This window comes from Schistocerca serialis, chromosome 3 (genome assembly GCF_023864345.2).
Source record: "Schistocerca serialis cubense isolate TAMUIC-IGC-003099 chromosome 3, iqSchSeri2.2, whole genome shotgun sequence".
Lineage (NCBI taxonomy): Eukaryota > Metazoa > Arthropoda > Insecta > Orthoptera > Acrididae > Schistocerca > Schistocerca serialis.
The window spans coordinates 347,001,610-347,024,653 of record NC_064640.1 but is presented as its reverse complement, the minus strand read 5'-3'; the positions used below and the strand labels follow the sequence as shown (position 1 = coordinate 347,024,653).

The window sequence follows — 23,044 nt, the reverse complement described above, 5'->3', positions numbered from 1 at the left end:
TCGTCGTCAGGGAGGCTATGTTGAGAAATAAATATGTTGATATGACGAATAAAGATGTAGAACATTAACAAAATTTGTTTTATGTAATAAGTTGTAAGAGTTTTCACATCAAAAATTCTTAGGCGTCACTTTAGAGCACGCCCTCGCATGTGGGAACGAGTCTCTAGCATATGGCAGGTTTCAATGTTTTATCACAGACAACAAATATCGAGTCAGAACTTTAAGGATCTCCTAAAACTCTCTAAAATCGTATTAGACGCTATGTTGGATACATGTCCTCTTATTTATTTGTCCAGTGGAATCAGTCGCAGTGGGTTACCACATGAAACACCCCGTATAAAAACCACGAGTTTCCTTCTTTCTGTTGTATACGCGAATTCTGCGCACGAAGAATGACTCCGAATGAGCCACAATTTTTCAGAGTTTACCGTCGTGGTCATTTTGAGAGATTCTTGTTGAACGCGCACATTCGTAGTTTTAATACCAAGCCGGCCGGAGTGGCCGTGCGGTTATAGGCGCTACAGTCTGGAACCGCGTGACCACTACGGTCGCAGGTTCGAATCCTGCCTCGGGCATGGATGTGTGTGATGTCCTTAGGTTAGTTAGGTTTGTTCTAAGTTCTAGGGGACTGATGACCACAGTAGTTAAGTCCCATAGTGCTCAGAGCCATTTGAACCATTTTTATTTAATAGCAAACTGCAAAATATTGCCTAACCCCTGCCATTGGACTTGGAGAGGCTTTCCCATATCGCTCTCTTGAGTATTAAACGAGCCCGTCGACTCTTCTCAACGTCATTTACTAATTCTACATAATGAAGTTCCCAGACCTGTAGTCAAGAATTGGTTAAACGAGAGTTTTGTTAGCTGATATAAATTTCCTTATGACTCTTGCAGTTAATCTCAGTCTACAACTTGCTTTTTCACAACTAAATTAATGTGGTTGTTCCACTTTAGGACGCTCCAGATGCTTCCTCGCAAGTATTTTATTGCTACCGGTGATTTATCACCAATATTGTGATTGAACAGTAATGCATCTTTCCGCCTATTTATATGCAACATATTACATTTCTGTATGATGACGGTCGACTGCCAATCTCTGCACCAAACTTCAATCCTCAGCAAGTCCTCCTCCATTTCGCTATGTCCTTCTGGCGTTGGGGATTCCCTACGTACATCATCATCATCTACTTAAGGCCTCGCAGAACGTTCGATGTTATCAACCACAATATATAAGTATATTGTGAACAGTGACGGTCCTACACTGAAGCACCAAAGAAACTGGTATAAGCATGCGTATTCAAATACAGAGATATGCAAACAGGCAGAATACGGCGCTGCGGTCGGCAATGCCCATATAAGACAACAAGTGTCTGGCCCAGTTGTTAGATCGGTTACTGCCGCTACAATGGCAGGTTATCAATATTTAAGTGAGTTTGAACGTGGTGCTACAGTCGGCGCACGAGCGACGGGACACAGCATCTCCGAGGTACCGATGAACTGGGGATTTCCCGGTACGACCATTTCACGAGTGTACCATGAATATCAAGAATCTAGTAAAACATCAAATTTCCGACATCGCTGCTGCCAAAAAAAGATGCTGCGAGAACGAGACCAACGACCACTGAAGAGAATCGTTCAGCGTGACAGAAGTGCAACCCTTCCGCAAATTGTTGCAGCTTTCAGTGCTGGGCCATCAACAAGTGTCAGCGTGCTAACCATTCAACGAAACATTATCGATATGGGCTTTCGGAGCCGAAGGCCCATTCGTGTACCCTTGATGACTTCACGACACAAAGCTTAAGTTCCTCGCCTGGGCCCGTCAACACCGACATTAGACTGTTGATGACTGGAAACATGTTGCCTTTTCGGACAAGTCTCGTTTCAAAGTGTATCGAGCGGATGGACGTGTACGGGTATGGAGACGACCTCATGAATCTATGAACCCTGCATGTCAGCAGGGGACTGTTCAAGCTGGTGGAGCGTGTGCAGTTGGAGTGATATGGGACCCTTGATACGTCTCGCTATGATTCTGACAGGTGACACGTACGTAAGCATCCCGTCTGATCAGCTGCATCCACTCCCGACCACTGTGCAGTCCGGCGGACTTGGGCAATTCCAGCAGGAGAATGCGACATCCCACACATCCAGAATTACGATAGAGTGGCTCCAGGAACACTCTTCTGAGTTTGAACACTTCCGCTGGCCATCAAACTCCCCAGACATGAACATTATTGAGCATATCTGGGACGCCTTGGAACGTCCTGTTCAGAAGAGATCTCCTCCTCCTCGTACTTTTACGGACTTATGGACAGCCCTGCAGGATTCATGGGGTCAATTCCTTCCAGCACTACTTCAGATATTAGTCGAGTTCATGCCACGTCGTGTGGCGGCACTTCTGCATGGTCGCGGGGGCCGTACACGATATTAGGCAGGTGTACGTTTCCTTGGCTCTTCAGTGTATAACACTCCCGCGGAATACACACGTATCTACCTGCAAACCTGATTCTCCCGTTGATTGAGTTGTATCTGCTGGGAAGTCTTCAGTCCAAGCACAAAGTTGGCCCAATATTCCGTAAGCTTATCTTTTTCCCGCTAGGGACAGTGTAGAATTGCGTCGAATGTCTGCCTGATGTCAGATAATATGGTGTCAGCCTGGGTGCGGTTATATACTGCCTTCTGGATCTCATGTGCAAAAAGACAGTATGTTTCTCAAGATCGATACTTTCGGAATACATGTATTGATTCCTAGAGAGAAAATAGTAATGATTCCTACAGAAAACATTTTCAGTCTCCAGCAAGTTTATGTACGCGATCGTGAACGGTGTTCCATAATTCAACAACAGATTGGCGTTAGCGATGTAAGCCTATAGCCCAGCGCTTCTGTAAGATGACTTTTCTTGACGGGGTGCAATCGTACAGGTTTCCAGTCATCTTTTCTCCGTTGTTCAATGTAGTTCTTAGTGCGTGCACGTGTGCGTGCGTGTGTGTGTGTGTGTGTGTGTGTGTGTTTATCTCGACATGTCAGTTCGGGATCATGCGACAAGTTAAACAAATGCTGTGGAATGAATTCAGTATTCGACCGTCTGTGTCATCCTCCCTTTCGGTAGCAGTACGATCATCGAACTACAGGGTACATGGCTTCCTTCCTGTCACTGATATTACATAAGACTAAAACATCATAGGAACGAAATGTGCACGTAAATTACGACTGTAGATTGTCGGCTGTGTCTGTTCCTTCAGACAGATTAGACCGTACAGTCACTGAACGATACGCACGGTGCCAACATGTACATCTTAGGAAGTCTGATCAGATCGGTAAACAGAATTTAGTTTCCGAATTCGCTGAATGCATCTCACATTGGTCTCCTTAAGCTCGTTCTGGCTTCTTTTGGCTAAGATGGCACTTCGCTCGTAATGGGAGTACACCAATGACAGTGATTCATGTGCTTAGCCGACGGATAGGAGCAAGTCGTCCTTAGTATGTTCACAGTACACGAAAAAAGCGTAAATACGGATGTAAGGAAGAACTAAGACTAGGATTAACAAATGAAGACTTAGCATTATATCGACCATGTTGGCATGTGGTTTGGAAACCACGAATGCTTAGGACATAAAATATAAATTAAAACAATCGTCTTTGACAGTTGTGGGAGAAAATAGAAAGTGACTGTCACACATAATTGTTTTAATTTATTTAAATGGAGACTTGATGTACCTAACACTCCAACAGAGGAAGGAAGAGTAGTCTAAACGAGTTTCACAATCGGCGCAAAAGAACCTAAAAACAGTAAATATCTTACGGCAATCTTTCTGAGGAACTATTCAGTGGTACAGACACGTTTGTCTGACAGTTGTATTAATTCATACCCAATGGTCATATTTTCTGCGAGAAGTGTGTGCACTGTTTGCTAACCGTTACCGTTTAGTGTAACGAGCACTGAGTTCGTGTGGATTACAGTATCGTGTTTGCGTAGAGAGACAGAGAGGGAAAGAGAGAGGGAGAGAGACGAACGTATAAAACTCGATTACGAAACATAGCCTACTTCTGTTGATTAGCATGACGTGGGCCGCTGAGTTTTACGTCCCCATCCGAATAGCAGATCGCTATCAACAGATGCAATCCCAACTGCATCAGCTAGGAGTACAGGGAAAGTCCATGTGAAAATGGAAATTAATCCCAAGGTAGTAAAATTTCGCAGTAAGAATCTTCTATCCATGAATATGCTGTAATGTATGCCCCTGCCGTTAGATGACAGTACGCCAGCAACGGTTTATCTTTAAGTAAAGACATTTCATACTTAAACCGACTGGCCCCAGCTTCTTCCGCCGTTTATCCAGGTGTGAATAAAACATTTACGTCTCTTTTACCATTATCTCGTTAGGCTTACGGATCAAGCATATTTTCTTTCATACGAATGAGAGCTCATACGCTTTATATACTGAAAAGAGCTTAAAGTTGATGTGTCCGTTAATGTGCCAAAAAGAATGAAAGAAAGAGGATAAATGCGTTACAGAACGCAGAGCAATGAAGCTTAATTTTCGCTCCCCGTTCGTGTGATTGTGTTGATTTGTTGTAAATGCGTAATACCTGCACGTTAAAAATTAATCCCTCTTTTATGCGCGTATGACAACAGGGCTTTCGCAGGATTAGCTGGTAGCTACACTTTTTCTTTTGTTCTCAAAGTACCCCGCTTCCCACCGAGTAAATGAACTAAACGTCATAGGGAGCTCACATTTTACCCTGTCGGTATACTGAGGTCGTAGTTCATGACCTATTTGCTTATAATATAAAGAAAAACAACAGTTTAAATGGTTTATTGTGCACCACAAAGGACCAAGTAGCTCTGCCTATAATGGAAAGATGGAGCGTGAAGTTGCCCACATGCTCTACGGAACGCAGATGGTTACATTAATAAGAGAACCGGATAATAGGTTAAATAATGATTTATTATGCATAGTTTTGCGGATAGCAGTAACGTGTACTGCCTTTTATGGTGTGTTTAATTCACAGGAAATGAAATCAAATTGGACGATATGGAAATACATTTTAGGAATTGTTTCAAAAGCAATGAATCAGTATTTATTCAGCATCCGTTTTCCATCGTTTGAGAGCAACGTTAGAATTATCAGAAACAGTCCCTACGGTGGTGATTGAAAATCCCCTGTGAAGACAGTTTCCACGTGATAGTATTGACTAGGAATACATTATGCTTTGCTTACATCACGTATCTGCTTTATTTCAGCAGTCGGGGTAAATTTAAGAGTATTATGCTAAGTTTCTTTTATTTTCTAACGGTATTCTATTTCAGCAACATCTGCCTGAAATACTTAGCATGTTGCGAAGTGTGGACGCTAGTGGGTAACGAACATATCAAAACATGTGAGGTGAAAACATCGCATTTTCATGCGAATATGTAGAGAACAGTGAAAGAAATGACCAAAGCGACAAGCTGTGGACGGTATAGGAAACACACTATAGTTTGTCTAGTTGAACCAATGTTCTGTTGTGTCGAACGCTGTACAGGAATAATGAAACACAGAAGCCACCCAGCCGGCCGGTGTGGCCGTACGGTTCTAGGCGCTACAGTCTGGAACCGTGTGACCGCTACGGTCGCAGGTTCGAATCCTGCCTTGGGCATGGATGTGTGTGATGTCCTTAGGTTAGTTAGGTTTAAGTAGTTCTAAGTTCTAGGGGACTGATGACCACAGATGTTAAGTCCCATAGTGCTCAGAGCCATTTTAACCATTTTTTGAAGCCACCCAGGACGACATCATCTGAAGCTCAGTTGGTTCACGCTATTGGCTTGATGATTCTTCCATAGAACAACTCAACATTTTTAACGTGATATTACCGGACGACAATCAGTGTTGATGATTGTTCCACTATCTTTCTGGGCTTCATCCGGGATATCAGTGTTTCTTCTTGCGTTCAGTTACAGAATTAAAACCACTTGGCATAATGATATACTGTGAAGTAAATGCGCATGCGTCAGACATAAGACAGTCGGCACAAGACTTAATCACAGAGAAAACTTCATCTGTCTAAGAAGAAAAAGTAGCAAGGGTCGATTCAGCAAATCCACAATGCTTACGAATTACGTGTGTAATTATTAAAATGGATGGCATGTGTATGTCCTTGTCAAGCGGTTTTAATTCAGTACCCGACTCACCTTGAAGATGGCAGTATGGATAACAGCCAAAATCTTGGAAGAAAAAGTATGCTGTCCCGGATGCACGCTTGAAAAATGGTGGAATACTCTGTCAAACGGGAAAACTTCAAGGTCTATGTAATCGTTGTGGACCGCGCAATAAGATGGGCATCCATTGCTGATGGCATGGCGACTGCAAGACATGGCAATCAACGTAGATAGGGCATCTTACAGTCGCTAAGTCTTCCGTACACAGGCTGCTTTCTTCCTACCGCCATCGCTGTCCCTTCGTGTGGCCTGCCGTTATTCTGTGCACTCTACCGGAGCGTGTGTGGGTGCAGTTCCTCCAGCATCACCTGTACCCCACGGGGGTGGGTCTTGTGGCCAGTCCCCCAGCGTCCGATCGTTGTGCGTTTTAGGTTCCGTAATTTCCCCAGTATCCTGTTGCCGTCGGTCAGACTCCTCCGCTGTTTCTGGAGCATCGTCGTAGGAAGATCGTGTTGCCGTCCCGCCGGCCACCCCTGCATCCTCGCTAGGCAGTTCTTCTGTATCCATGGTCGTCTGCACTGTACCCGAAAGTGCCTCAGCATTGCCTCCTGGATCTGGTTCTGGGCGCTACAGTCTGGAGCCGGGCGACCGCTACGGTCGCAGGTTCGAATCCTGCCTCGGGCATGGATGTCTGTGATGTCCTTAGATTAGTTAGGTTTAATTAGTTCTAAGTTCTAGGCGACTGATGACCTCAGATGTTAAGTCCCACAGTGCTCAGAGCCATTTGAACCATCAGAACTGGAATTGATCAATAATAGGCATCGAATCTCCATGTTAGAAAACACACACACCATATTATCTTCGGTCAGTATTAAAAAAGATACTGGAAGACAGCTATCTTATGAAAATACTACTCGGCCCAGTCACATTAATGTGACCACCACCTACGTTCGACCTCAACGTGCAATAAGCACTCAGCGACGGCAGATGGCAGCACTAGCAGTGGAGGCTATAGAAAGCATGTCAGGGGGATGCGGAAACAGTGCAGTCGTTGTCGTAAGGCGAAGACGAAGCGATTTATTTGACGTTCAAAAGGGTATGATCATTGGCTTTCGGACCACGGTTGGAAGAATTAAAGAAACGACTAAGTTTGTAAACTCTTCGCATGCGGTTAAAGTACACCCGCTATCCAAAACGGGCGCCGAAGTAACTGTGGTGCATCACGTGCCATAGATGACACACGTGAAAGACGGCAGCGGAGATGTGTACGGGCCAGTAGACGTGCAACTATTGAGCAACTGATCGCCCAGATCAACCATGGGGCCATCAACAGTTTCTCCTCAACGATCGTTTAGTGAACGCTGCTGTGTACAGGCATCCGCAGCAGGCGCCTGGTTCATGCACCATCCTGACTACTAAGATTTGCACCCCAATAGCGCAACGGGACATCCACTGTATGGCGACAGGTGGCCTTTTCAGATAAATTAAGTTTTACTCTCCATCGGACAGATGGCCGTTGGCGTGTAGGGCTATACACCAGTCGTCGGAAGACTCCAGACTGGAGGAGGGAGCGTTTTGATCTAGGGAACACTTCCTTGGTATTCCCTGGGTTATCTCGTCATTCTAGGACGAACAGTGCATCAACACAAGTACACATCTGTCCTTGTGGACCACATCCACTCCTACATGCAGCTCTTTTTTTCTCAGCACGATGAAATCTACCAGTAGGACAGTGCACACAATATAGGTGCATGGTTCGAAGAGCACCAGGTTGAGTTTACCGTACTCTACTGGCCACCAGACTCCCTTGATTTCAACCTAGTCGAGAATCTGTGGGACCACCTCCATCGGGCTGTTCGCGCCGTAGAACCTCGATCGGGAAACCGAGCGCAGCTGGTCAACGGCATTGGAGACGGCATGGCTCAGCAGCCTTGTCCGAACCTTCCAGAACGTCGCTAACTCCCTTCCTGCACGTCTCGCTGCAAAATTTGGCAGGTGGTCACGTTAATGCGACTGGACAGTGTATAAGTAGCTTCATTAGAATGAAGTGTAGACGGGAACCACTTATGCTGAAAGAATTTTTTTAAACTTCCATTTTAAGGCTGTTTATTTGGGGAAAGCATTGTATTTGAGTTAAGTAAATGTAAAATATATACTGTTGGTACATTATATTTCTTATCTTGTATTTGCCAAACACACATAAACTATTCGATTATAGTAACAATAAGTTATTTTTAAAACTGAAATACTAATTTTCGCATGGACATGAATATCAATCATCTATTCTTTTTATTAAAAATATGTTTGTTCATTGCGATGTTAATAAACAGTGTTGAACACCTTAATTATTTCAATTACTTTTTTGTTTTTAATCCTATTAACATAGTAAATCCTAACTTCTATTGTAAAATTTTGTAACATTAAATATTAAACCTTAACTCTGATTTAATAGGCTTTTAATACGAAAATGCTACTTTTGAGTGTCAGATATCACATTTCTCCTCGTAGAGCCGGCAACGCGGGTTTAGCCTGTGGATCTACAGATTCTGATTACGGCCCTAAGTATACAGACTGTGCAGACTCATGGCTCACAATTACTGTATACCACTAGTGTTTCCTTGACACGCAATTGCCGCGCGGAGGGGCCGCGTGGTTAGAGGCGCCATGTGGCGGATTGCGCGGCCTTTCCCGCCGGAGGTTCGAGTCCTCCCACGGGCATGGGTGTGTGTGTTGTTCTTAGCTTAAGTTAGTTAGTTTAAGTAGTGTGTAAGTCTAGGGACCGATGACCTCAGCAGTTTGGTTCAAAATGGTTCAAATGGCTCTAAGCACTATGGGACTTAACATCTGAGGTTATCTGTCCCCTAGAACTTAGAACTACTTAAACCTAACTAACTTAATGACATCACACACATCCATGCCCGAGGCAGGATGCGAACCTACGACCGTAGCAGTCGCGCGGTTCCGGACTGAAGCGCCTAGAACCGCTCGGCCACAGCGGCCGGCAGCAGTTTGGTCCCTTAGGAATTCACACACGTTTAAAAACTGTTTTTGACACAAAATTCAACGTGACACATCCAGGACATCATCCAGCCCAGCCTTTGTTACCGCGATTTACAGATGTTCTTTTCCAGTAGGGGAGCGGCTTTGCACATTCTTCTCGCGTTCCCAGCGTGTGCTCCAGGATTGTCATCATTTTCAACTCTCCAGACCGTTTCTCCATATTGCATCTGTGAGACGTGATTGAACGGTATTTGGTCCGACATACATTATCCCTTAATCACGACAATTCCTACTTGTGCTCCGTCCCGAATGATTCCGTAGCGTTGACGTGACTTTAACCGTTAATCTTGTTTTCTAACTTTTGGTATCTCTCGCAATATGCAATGCTTTTCTAGAATGTGCTGTACAAAGACAACTTATCATGCCAGCGCCGAAACCCAGAGATGCACTTAATCACCAAAACAAAACATGGTGCATATCGTATTTACTGAAATAACCGACGAAAAATGTCCGTATAAAGAAAATCAGAGTTTCTAAACAGACTATGCTTCATCATGGGTCTCTGCCAGCTTTATTAGCTACATTTCCTGTTTAGTAGCTCTTCACTTGAAACTCAAAGAATGTTTGCTTAGCTGCTCTTCACTTGAAACTCAAAGAATGTTTCAGTTATCATTACTGCTAGGTTATTGAATGTTATCAGACACGACCCTTCATATTTCTGACAGTCTCTCTCTCTCTCTTCTCTCTCTCTCTCTCTCTCTCTCTCTCTCTCTCTTTTTCTCTCTTTCTCTCTCTGCCTGTCTCAGAGTAGTATCGTATGAATTTCTAGGTAAAACTTTCTTCCACTGGAGTTTTACGCCATTCATAAATTTTCATCTTGGGATCGCATGTAACATGCTAGCAGACACGTTTACAGATTTTGTCTCCAATTGATAAAGGAGTGTCGTGTCTCAGCAGTTCCACATTAACAAAATGACCAAATTTCTTCTTTCGGTTTTGTAACTTTTCAGCATTGTAGAGTACTGTTCTGGCAGGGTTCGTACTCACAGCATCTAATTAGCGTTGCGTGAGAAGTTTTGAACCTGGATTTCCCTCACACACAATGTACCCGCGTTTCTCTCTTGTTCTCTTGTAAGTAAGAGTCGGCGCAGCTTGTTGAGAGCTTGTTCTCTCTGCCGAAGTTGGCCAACGTCCGTCCTGCGAAAGCACGAGTACGTAGTACCGGCACAGCCTTGTTTCGCTGCCACGTTTCACATATTGCCTTTAATTTTAACAGGGCAGACGTAACAGCTGCAGTTCGTTGCCACTGCCTGCTTCGCTCACCTGATATTCCATTTCCAGCAAAATCTGCACGCACACTGCTACAAGGTATTGCTAGGCATATTGACGCCAAAAATGAACTGTAATTTTCCATGAAATTTATCTTCGGTGACATAGTTGATGCTGTGAAGTCAACTACAATTCAAAGCGAAGGGCTGTTAATGATCATTTTTGTTGCAGGCCAGAGTTTCTTTGTTTCAAGTTTGGAGATAGTTTGAGCAGCTGATAAACTCCAAACAAGTAAACTTCGGTCTGCAAAAAAAAATTAAGATTCTACACTTAACGTTGCACAGCTACGTCCTATACTTTCCGTTCTTCTCTTTTTACGAGATTTGGCGCCTTTACTGAGAAGTTTCGGCTTCCTGTTTCATACATGAGCAGATTGCTGATTGGTATTTTGGAAGTATTCACCGCCAATTTTGTGCTGTTCTCAGTGTCTTATATCAATTTAAGATTTACCAAACTCACTTTCAGAGTATTGACCTTCAAGGAAACCTCCATATTCGGCCATTGAGCTGAATGAGATATCCTCTGATACCGTAAGACTGAACAAAATTTCTTTGGACGTGAAGCGTCTTTACTGAGTTCGAGGGGGCGGGGGGTTGAGATTGCGAGAGATCACGAAGATTCAGAATAGAAAATATGTAAGACAGTTGAACTGTTGATACTTGTCGTGACTACAGATACGTGACATACTAATTTGAGCAAATTCAAATGGTTCAAATGGCTCTGAGCACTATGGGACTTAACTGCTGAGGTCATCAGTCCCCTAGAACTCAGAACTACTTAAACCTAACTAACCCTAAGAACATCACACACATCCATGCCCGAGGCAGGATTCGAACCTGCGGCCGTAGCGGTCGCGCGGTTCCATACTGTAGCGCCTAGAACCGCTCGGCCACAATGGCCGGCTTATGAACAAATGAAATGTCGTCTGGGAGAAGGAGCAAATGAACAATCCGTTCACATTAGTATGGATAGCTGCTAGCATCCAAACTGACCAACGTTTTCTGTCCTGAGAGCAGTTAGACGAAGTACATGTGGGTGACCTTGTTGCTCATTCTACGGGTTTATGCAGTTACGTCGTCTGCAGTGATTGAGACAGCTACTGAAGCGCACAGGATCGAGAATTCGCACAGCGAACATTACGATCCAAACGGTACCGTTGATATTGAATAGGGGTTAAGATCCAATGATCCTGGAGGCACGGAAACACTTTGCAGTCCCGATAGAGTTGGTCTGACGATTTTGTACAAAAAAAACCATACGGGTCAATATGATCCACAACACTATAATCCTGACCAAAATTATTACGCGTGACCACCACGTTAATTAACAGTATTAGAACACGCCGCCAAAACCAGTTCTCAGACCGCAAGCTGCCACTCCGCCACGTATTTTCGCAGTAGTGGATGCAGTATTTGTTCTCCATTGTTTCACACCACACTGTTCTCTGAAGGGAAAATGTGAATCACCGTAAATTCAGTCAATTGTCAGTGAGAAGCAGGTCCAGTTTCCATACTATCGAATAATGACAAGAATTCTCCGTTAAAGCACTGTCATTTGCACGGATGCAGACACTATCCCTCGACTCCGTTTTACTACAGCAGTTTGCAGTACAGAGGCACGCGAACAGTTCACAATATTCGTCATTTCAGAAATACTTGGCCCTTAATCCTAAATGCAACGATCGTTCCTTTTCGCAGTTCCAATAAATCGTTCTTTTTACTCATGACAGCACTGCGCGAATTTCCAATTCCCCATAGAAGAGCGCTCCGGTAGCGACTTCTACCACTGTTCGCCAATTGAGTTACAATTAATCATACAGCGCAGATTAAAAAGGGAAAATATGTACATTGGAGTTCCAATAATACAATTTTCTTCTATTATTGACTGTGATTTTTGTTTTGTTTTGTTTCCCGACCTTTTCTACACGTATATTGTGTGAATATTCTGTCTTCGGAATAACATTGACGTACAGAATATCAAAATACAAACATGCCAAGTACGATCGGCGTAATATTTGTACAAACATGTTTTAGATACACAACTAAATATCTCGAAAACGAAAACAACGTTCCGGGTGGAAAGTTAATGCTAGTGAAGGGGGCATCTGTCTGTACTACAAATGGCCACTATTTACCCAGCCCTCCTTCGTGCGGGGGTTCAACTTCGTATTTTCAAACGGGAGTCCCCTTTCTTATTGCATATTCGGACACTACGCGAAAAATACGGTTTACGCAAACCATTGTTTTCCGTTCGTGACAGATGACGCTGTAATCGGCAAGTAGCAAGTGTGCCTGTTTTTTGCAATTAAGAAACGGCCCTTTCGATTCTACATTTCATTTGCGATGTTAAAATTATCATTTGTGTTCTAACGGTTATTATTTATGTTCTAAATTTACTTCAGTGTTGCAAATTTGATTGCACGGTACAATATCTTTAGCCATTGCAATGTCTAGTAAGAAACTACGTTTGCTGTGATCCGGAAACAAGGACGTGGAGGTAATAGTTTTCTGTTCCCATTGGGATGCTTCATATCGCCGACTCCCTCTGCCTCTAAACATTGGGTTTCTTGATGTCGCTGAGTGCCCTTGCCTCTTACCAGTGGGGTGCTCGATTTCGGTGAGTGTCCATAGAAGATGCGCCTGTCACTATCACTTCATAGACATTTTACCTTATTACGATGGTTGTGGTTTTGCATTCCCCCGGTAGCCGCGTAGCGACCAGATGGAAACACACATCGAAATAAATCACCCTGGTGGCGGGGTTCGATGGCGGCCACCGAATTCAAGCATTCCGATGGTTTGAGGATTTACCGCACGCAATCCCGTAGGAAACAGAAAACTGCGTTACCATATAAGTAGCTTTTTTGCCAGAAATATCAATGTTTAGCCATATTATTTGTACTGTTCAATCACATTTGCAACACTCAAGTAACATTTGAAAATCAATATCAACCGTTAGAATACAAAAGGTTTACATTTATAGCTTAAACGAGATGTAGAATCAAATTTGTAGATTCTTAATTGCAAAGACAGGCACGGCTGATACTGTCGATTACAGCGCTATCTACAACGGATGGGAAACAATGGTGTGAGAAAACCGTACGTACTTTTTGGCGTAGAATCCGAATATGCAATAAAAATGGGGGGTTCACATTTCGAAACACGTAGTTAACACAGGAAGGAGGTGGACAGTTGTAGCACAGACAGATGTTCCCTTTACTAATATCACCTTTTCACCTAGAACATTTTTTCGTACTGTGCATAGTTGTCGGAAGTTAAAACAAACACTGGGTACAAAAGAAGCAAGAGGTAAGCGGCCGTGACGATTTGTCGATTAATTCGCAAAAAAATTATGAAAATTTGGTGTAATCATGTTAGCACACAATTATTTATTGCTGAAATAAAATATTCAGCAGAACGATTTATCATGACATTTCATACAATGTTTCCTCTCTAATTAACCTTCCCCCCACATCGATGAAATCTGTTCTAAATTTGTCAGAAGTTGTAGCAACTGCAGATTGTTTGAGGCCTTCAAAGTATAGGCAACATTATAAGTTTGTACTGGCTGTATTGGTTTATCCAAAAGCCGTCAAATAAAATAAAAAAGAAAAAAGAAACTTCCTTAAATCCGAGCAGGTCTATACGTTTAAGACAGGGGGAGTGGTTCAGTCGAGGGAAGAAAAAACGCAGGGGCCAACGAGATGCTCGCAGAACCTTACCGTGAGATAATTAGACGAACCCTTACAGGAAACTCAGAAATCCAAAATTCGAGAGTCTGTACGCAGTGTAGTTTAAATATCTCATTGACGTATACGGTCGTAACTGAATTTGCAGTCTATCATAACTGCAAGGAATAAAATGAATAAAAGTCTCTTTCTTTTTCAGAGAAGATAAAACAGGAGCACGCGGTATTAGCAGAAGTCTTGCTTGGTGCCCCGCAGTGCTAAAGATGTAGCAGGCGGAGTAGTTACCCCTGTTGGTGGCTGTCGCAAGGGCATGTTCCCGTCTCTTGTTTCGTTTCTTTTCTGGCAGCGGGTCTGAGACTGAGAGATACGGGGCGTATGTTTAAGCCCGGCCCACCTGTGTCAGCAGTTCTGTAGAGCCGTCACGTATTTTAAGTTTATGCGGCGATGTAGACTTGGGCGCAGCGCGGCTCGGGTCGAGCAGCGGTAATAAAAAATAGCAGCACTGCGAGCTGCACGCGGAACCTTCTACTGCCCTACGTAGACGTATCAACACACTGAACAAAAGAGTCGCTCACTTGATCGTTATTTCTTGGACGTGTTGTGAAAACTATCTCCGTTTCTTTGCTGTTTATCGCTGAAAAATGAATTTTGCCTTTACCGTTGTTCATTTATCTCGTACAAAGAGTGGGAGCAGGAGCGTGGAGATCGCACGTATTCCGAAAACAGAGTTAATAATACGCTTTGTAAGCTATGTAATTTATTAAATATTTTATTTACTGAGTGCAAGATACACCATCCATTTTGTTAAGCTGCTCAGGCTTTTTAATTTAGCATATGTAATAAGCTCCTCATTAAAATTGTCGCCAACTGCGCAGAAAAACAACGGGTTTTAATTAGGCAAAGGAATAAGAAGGCTGTGAGGATACAGTAGTCACTTCCTCGTGTGAAATAATAGGTTACTATTGAAAATTAAACTTGAAATAGTTTAATGTGACAGTTAATATACCGTAGCAGTGCTAAACAATGCAAACAGCGAACCCCTGAATTCTGTCAGCGAGTGCAACGAGCAATTCGCGATTGGCCACGGAGTAAGGTAGAAACTAGTCACCTGCTTTGCTTATATTATTGGTAGAAAAATGCTAAATTTACATTGTACCAGGGTATTATTAGATCAGCAGTAATGCCAACATTTATACATATGTAATGCCTGATCTTTCGGACATGTCCGAAAGGACAGATACCACTTTGATCCTGCAGCCACTATGAATCAAGACACGAAGGAATTAATGACATCAGCTCCCTCTGGGCATTGATATAAATCATTGTGCAAGTTGAAAATTTGTGCCTAACCAGGATTCGAACCCGGGTTTCTTGCTTTTTTTTTTCTTTATCATTTGCCATTGCAATGATAGTGCTGTGAAAATTTTGAAGTATGTGGAAAGTAGTGTCAGAAGATGAGAAATGCTAACAAAGCGTTGCATTTTACTGATTAAAAGAACCACCTGAAAATATTGCCAGCTCAGTATAGTCACTTGAAACTGGAACTTCAGAGAAAAGCTTACGTACATTGCTTTAGTCGTGTCCTAAATTTACAGTATTGTGATGAATACCCAACTTTTCGCATTAAGGAAAAGTTAGGTTTGCATTAGGTTCGAACACAGCTCCTATAATACTGTGCAGCAGCAGCTAACCGACTTTAATAAAATACTAATTCCCTCAGATTCCTGAATATACCTAAGCCTACAAAAAAAGGAGAAACTAATACCACCGCCACTTTTACCTTAAACTTACGAGGAAGCACCAAAAAAGCTGCACCACTTCAGGCATTGGCCTCTGTCGATAAGACCCCAATAACATCAAGCAAACACAGGAAAGGAGGATACAAGAGAGGTATTTTATATTTTTGTATTTATTTTTATTTTTTAAAAATGTCTCCGTCACTCTAGCAGGTTCTCGAAAAAAACTGGCAATCGCTTTCAACATCAGTAGGGCAAAAAACCCCGTGGTGGCGATGCATCAGTAGATTATCGATGCACGTCTTCTCGCAGATGTGTCGAATTACCGCTGAGAGGATCGAATCTATAAAATGGTAGAAGGAACTTACGTTAACTGCTCCTGGCGTGGATGATCCAGCTGCGAGGGGGATTGTGGAAAGCACTCCAGAAAGAGTTCGAGAAATTTTGATGGTACTTAGGGTTCTTGACAGCTGCACAGTGTCGGTCGTTAAAGTATTACCAGAAATCGAGGGCTCATTTGTCACCACCACCAAGCAGATAATGGGCAGTGTATCGGCTAATCTAAACCACTGAGTAAGTCTTCGCCCGCGCAACGTAGTCCGCGTCCGATGATGCTGTCAGGAGTCGTGCGTGCATGCGGTGAGCACCAACATCTGGTGGACCAAACGTCAAAAATCGCTCGCTTCGCCGCAGACAAGGCAACGCGCACACCGCACGTGGTATATAACGGCAATGCTGCCAGACGTATCTGGTGTAGACGCGACTGGCATACCTGCTTCCCATTAACTGTCACTTACTAGGTGGAATGGATATCCCCAAGAGTAGGGGCATGTTTTGCTTTTTCTTTTTTTTTCAATCGCATTCGGCGGAAGCTGTGATTGCAGTAAGGCATACACTATCTTGGCCTTCGGTAGACGTGGAGGGAGAAGCGCGGTCCGAATGTAACTGTATTCAAGAAAGAAGTAGCTCAAGTAGAAAAGGGGCGCTGGAACGTCTGTCAGCGGCACTGGGGCAACTATCGAGCTCAGAGTAAGGGCCCTCATCAAGAATCTGGTGAGGCAAATCGGTGTACATTGCCACATCTTGACATTCGTGCTTTCACAGAGAGAGCTGTTGTTCGATGTTGGGCATGACAAAGATTGAGGCCTCGTTTGCCCTTTGGGAGGGTGAGGGACCCATAGCTGACTTCAAATAACGTACCTTCACTTACAAAGGAACCCAATGCGGCAAAAATTCGTCTGGCCATTGACGGCGGAATGGGTAAAGTCTGGGCCACGTGGGGGATTCGCGACGTGACATGAACGTTAGCATACTGCGTCCGTTGAAGCATGTCCAGGGTTCGGAGTCGATGGCTTATGATCTGCCCCCGTATCCGACATAATAAGTGCCTACTGTTAAGTGCCACAGATCGCCGCAAGTCGGCTGTAAAATCAGTGCCCAGAATGTAACCATGTCGTACACCCGCAGTGCAGCCCACGACCTACAATCAGCGAGCGAGATTTGCGAATGTTAATGACGCTGCCTGAAGGAGCGTCTTAGGACTCCACCCAATCCGTTGCTACTTGAACATCGTTGCCGTTGCGCAGGAGACGGACCTGGTCCTCCGCCTAAGTCTTGCAACAAAATGTGTGGCCTGTAAGAGTCGTTCCGATGAGGCACTTGTGGAGGCTGCAAAGTAACGGTTCCATGGCGAGAGCGTGCAGGATCGCGGGAAGAGGGCATCCTCGCCGTACCGGTGTTTGTACCAGAATGGGCGGCGGCTGTACAGGATATGAGATGTCGCGCCTCGGAGCAGACGCATTGCTATCTCTACGAGGCTGTCTGGAAGTCCCACATTCCACATTACCGCTACCAACCATAAGTGATCAACCCTATCGAAGACCTGCCTGAAGTCAAGGGAGGTAAAAGACCCCCATCATGCGCCGTGTCCATGCAAGCACGGTCATGAGCAGTATCGACATAACGTAGTGCCCGCATCTCGTGGTCGTGCGGTAGCGTTCTCGCTTCCCACGCACGGGTTCCCGGGTTCGATTCCCGGCGGGGTCAGGGATTTTCTCTGCCTCGTGATGGCTGGGTGTTGTGTGCTGTACTTAGGTTAGTTAGGTTTAAGTAGTTCTAAGTTCTAGGGGACTGATGACCATAGATGTTAAGTCCCATAGTGCTCAGAGCCATTTGAACCATTTTGAACATAACGTAGTCTGAAAGTTGTGATCTCCTCCCAAAGACACCTGGTCGTGGGAGACAACGAAGCGAGCGATTCTTCAGAGGTGTGCTACAAGAAGCTGGTTAAAAATCTTCTTGTCAGAGTTTATGAGCGAAGGGGGACAATAGTCACTGATGCAGATTCCACCATTGGTTTACGGACAGAAACGAACAACCCTTCGAAGTAGAAAGACGCCAGGAAGCTGAACCACGGAGGACATGAGGACATAGCATATGTCCGTCCAGGCTGGCGTCAGTAACTAGTGGTAGGTCCTGTAGAACTCTAACGAGAGGCCGTTTGGGCCTGGTGACAAGTGAGGCGCGCCAGCCATTATAATTGCAGTGACGTCCTCCTCCATCACGCTTGTCATCAAGTAATTCCATTTGCGTGCCCCGCAGTAGCATGTCATATACACGGCGAGAGATCACCTCAACCGCGTCCATGGGATGATGATGGTCCACGAACAGTTGGCAGTAGTGAGCATGGACAGCAGGTCTGATCTCACGTTGTGTAGTAACACAACGACCACCAGGCAAGGCTACAGCATGGATCAGCACCTGTCGCTGTCGCCGGCGTTCAGCGATGATGTAGTACATCGATGGCCCTTCGTGGTCCATTGTATCTATCATACACAAACAATCGTCCCTTCGAGGTTCCGCCGGATGAGTGTTGTGATATTTGCCTTCACACTGTTCATTGCTTGCTGACAGGCAGACAAGTGCGGCATTGCTGAACGACAACTCAAAATGCTGCATTATAAGTCTAGTGAGTGCTCCCTCCGGGAGGTGGCCTCTGTGCTGTGCCGTAAGAGCAGGCTTGGCACATAGCAGCTACTAAGAGAGTGCTGTCAGGTAAGCCCTACGCTGCTGGGTGCAAGACGTCCACGTTGCCTCCAGGAGCTGTCGGCATTCAGGCGAATGTAGGACTGACATGGTCAATTTCCAGGGACTTCGCCCACTCCATACTACCTGGCTGCGCAGGGTGACAGGGCATATATGGGCCGTATGGTCGGAAAAGCCAACGGACCATATTTCAGCAGCCCGTGTACCGAAACACAGGAGTGCGAGAAATAGACATGGTCTATGCAGCTGGAGGAGTGGATGGTATAGTGCGTGTAATCCTCTCTATTGCCATGCGCATGCTGCCACGTGTCCACGAGTCATAGGTTAGTTATGATGGTGGAGAGTGCTGTACAAGGGCATAGTGTGGGCCGCGCGGAGTGGCCGCGCGGTTTGAGGCGCTATGTCACGGATTGCGCTGCACCTCCCGCCGGAGTTTCGATTCCTCCCTCGGTCATGGGTGTGTGTGTGTGTGTGTGTGTGTGTGTGTGTGTGTGTGTGTGTGTGTGTGTGTGTGTGTGTGTGTTGTTCTTAGCATAAGTTAGTTTAAGTAGTGTGTAAGTCTAGGGACCGTTGACCTCAGCAGTTTGGTCCCTTAGGAATTCACACACATTTGAACATAGTGTGGCATTTGGTCCTTCGCCGCATGGGTAGAGTTAAAATCCCCACCGAAAACAAAGGCGTCCTGATGTCCAATACAGAGCGGCACGTCCGCATCTGCGGTGAAAGTGGACAGTTCAAGCGACAACCGGTTCCGGAGGGCGTGTGGATTCTGACCTCATGTAGAGTGAGGGCCATGTTACTCGCGTCAGGCAGGAAATCGACGTTTTCAGCAATTAAGCCATCATGGAGAAGGACTGCCATGAAACGGCCAGTGGGAGACGTGAGTGGTGTATCCAAAGGGGCCGACGAAATTCGTGACGTACACCTCCTGGAGGAGAGCTAAGTCTACATCTGCTGTGTCCAGTGTATCATGAAACATCGTCATGTTATGGCGCGCATGGATGTTACTGACATTGAGCGTAAGCAGCCGCTACTGTTGGGTCTCCAAGCATGCCAGGAGAGTGACGTCCGCTCCGGGGGGGCCATCTGGTATGGACCAGCTGCAGCATCCATCGCAGCATCCATCGGGACACTCCCTTTTATGGCACCAGGCGGTAGCACTGTGTCACCCTCTACCTCATCCGGGGGTGGGGGACGGGGGGGGGGGGGGGAGAGAAAAGCGTAAGGGTGCTGTGGAGTGTTGTAACTAGGGTTGTGAGAAAGGGTATATGTTAGGACGGATTTCATCGTTGTGGAGCGGTAGTTGATTAAAATTCCGGCAGGAGACGACGTGGATGTAGTGGCGAAGCAAGTTATCTGGATTGGTGACTAGTGAGTGGGCTTTTGGGTTCTGGGGCTGGATTTTGCGATTAGCGTATTGGATATGAAGTTATTCTTGGAAGAGAAAAAGATTTGGAACGTGGACGAGGTGGTATAGGATGCGAGTTGGGAAAGGTAAGCCGATGTGGAAAGTGAGGTGTAGTGTATGTCTTACCAGGATTTCAAAGGACTTGCAGAATTTAGGTAAGATGGAGATAATGGTAACATAGACTTTTCCACCACTTGACCATGAGATTCAAATGGCGTTGAAAGGTGACATGGGAGAGTTGAAGGGTGTCGTGGGTGGCTAGGTATCCAGTGTCATCAGTATATTTCAGGAGGCAGATGGGGGTTGATGATTAGAGAACGTTAGCAGTGTACGATATGTAAAGGAGGGGTGAACGAGCAGAAGCTTAGGCTTACCTGCAGTGGGCTGAAATAAGCACAAGCAGGTTTGTTGCTTATGACTTAAGTAGAACAGTGAAGAAGGAAGGATACTATAAAGCATATATAGGTAACTTAGAGATTATAATTTTTTGAGTGCCGTACCCAGTCCAAGGCTTCTTGGATATCAAGGGAGATAAATACGGCGGATTTCCATTTATGTAGTTGATGGGAGGTAATGTGGATATGTTAAAGAAGTTGATCATCGATGGAATAGTTGGTACAAAAGCCCCTTTTTGTGTCAGATATGGCTTTCAAGGTGCAGATGGATTCGTTGGGTAAGGATGGTTTCAAATTTTTTGCAGAAAACTGACGTCTGCATCTACACCTGTATCAACATACATACCACGCAAGCCACTTTACGATGCTTAGCGGAGAGTATCCTGTACCATTACTAGTAATTTCGTTTCTGTTCCACTTGCAAATAGACCAAAGGAGAAATGACTATCTATAAGCCTCTGTGAAGCCTATACGTCAATATGTGAGGGCGATTTATCAGGTTGGACGATATGCTCTGGGTTTCGTCACAGGCTGTGGGATATTCCTTGGGATGGCAGTAGGTAACTGTACCGTGACCAGACGCAGTGCTTCGCTTTCAAGCGAATGCTTGCGTGATGTCTTCAGTTGTTATTGGAGTGTTTAGTCCTGTTTGTGGAGTACTGTGTGACTACTTGAAATTTGGTGTGAGATGTGAGATAGCAATGCTAGTACGTTCATAAACGTTGGGATCGTTCGAATGATCAAAACTGGGATCTTGTGGTGTGAAAATGTGTGAAATCTTATGGGACTTAACTGCTAAGGTCGTCAGTCCTAAGCTTACACACTACTTAACCTAATATCCTAAGGACAAACACACACACCCATGCCCGAGGGAGGACTCGAACCTCCGCCGGGACCAGCCGCACAGTCCATGACCGCTCGGCTAATCACGCGCGGCTGATCATGTGGGATGGTATGTGTATCTTTCAGATAGGATGAGATGTGGTTGGTTATTGCGAGGTCGTTAGGAAGTGGTCTGTTGTTATGTTGGATAAGATATGTGTGAGTGGGTTATTTCTGGAGAGCTATGGAATACTTTCCAATACTTTGTAGAGTTTGCAGGTGTTTTGTTCAATTTAATGCATATCATGTGCCAATCCCGATTTCCGGCGCATATACGGGAGGAAGGCCAAGGTCGACAGTGATTATGTATGTCGTAGAATTTCGGTCTCTGTGGGTTAGGAATTCATGAGAAATGGGGTGATTACGACAGGTGTTGAAGGTAGCAATGGTAAGGCCCAAATGTGAGTTTTGGGAGAAATATGGTGGTAATGAGGTGCCCAGTTGGATCATTTAGGAGTAGTTGCGAGGTAGTATTGGCAGTGGTAGTTGGTTCTTGCAATATTTTGGGAGGTGGCCACTATTTTGGAGCCATCGCTAACATCGATATTCGTATGAGGCTGTTCCAAATGGTTCAAATGGCTCTGAGCACTATGGGACTTAACATCTGAGGTCATCAGTCGCCTAGAACTTAGAACTAATTAAACCTAACCTAAGGACATCACACACATCCATGCCCGAGGCAGGATTCGAACCTGCGACCGCAGCGGTCGCTCGGCTCCAGACTGTAGCGCCTAGATCCGCACGGCCACTCCGGCCGGCTGAGGTTGTTCCAGATGCTTCTACAGGATGCTTCCTGAGGTAAACCAATGCCATATTTTATAAGTGTAGTGCGATTAAGAGAATACTTTTACTAAGAAGCGAGGTCTATTAATACTCTAGATACGTAGTGCTTCGTGTAAAGTGATTCGTGGGTTTGACTTCAGTTAACTTACAGCTTCTTCGTCGGCGTAAAGAAGGATAGCCTTTTTTATTACTGCTGTGAACATTTGGGTCGGCGTGCAGGCATTGCTTTTTGGCGGAGGGTTCATAAGTGTTGTTACTGTGATGTATATACAAGGCTGCCTCCTGCATATTTCAGCCACCACATTGCCGGGTATGCTTCCGTGTAAGATTGAAAACGAAAAAGTAGGGCTCGTGCAACAGATAATATTAAGGAGGCAAACTGTTCATGATTAACTATGTATTGCACGCGACCCATGGTTTTCGTTTTAAATCTTACAAGCATTTTCATATTAAAAATTGACAATCATAAATTTTTAGGTCTATCTGTATGGGATTAGGAATCTGTACGGGGCTAGGAGGAATTATTTTACACTTTTTGGTACAATTTAAAAATGTGGCACATTAAAAATGATTTTTATGTAACTAATTATTTCCAATACCGAAAGACTAAGTGACTGCAAAAGTTTTTCTCGTTATGCAGG

General features: G+C 44.8%; 1 protein-coding gene across 5 annotated transcripts in view; it reads left to right on the top strand.

Annotated features, from left to right (window-relative positions):
- Nucleotides 1–23,044, top strand: part of LOC126470158 (protein O-linked-mannose beta-1,2-N-acetylglucosaminyltransferase 1-like) — a 2,280,325-nt gene that overhangs the window by 1,058,428 nt on the left and 1,198,853 nt on the right. The gene's annotated exons all lie outside the window — the stretch shown is intronic.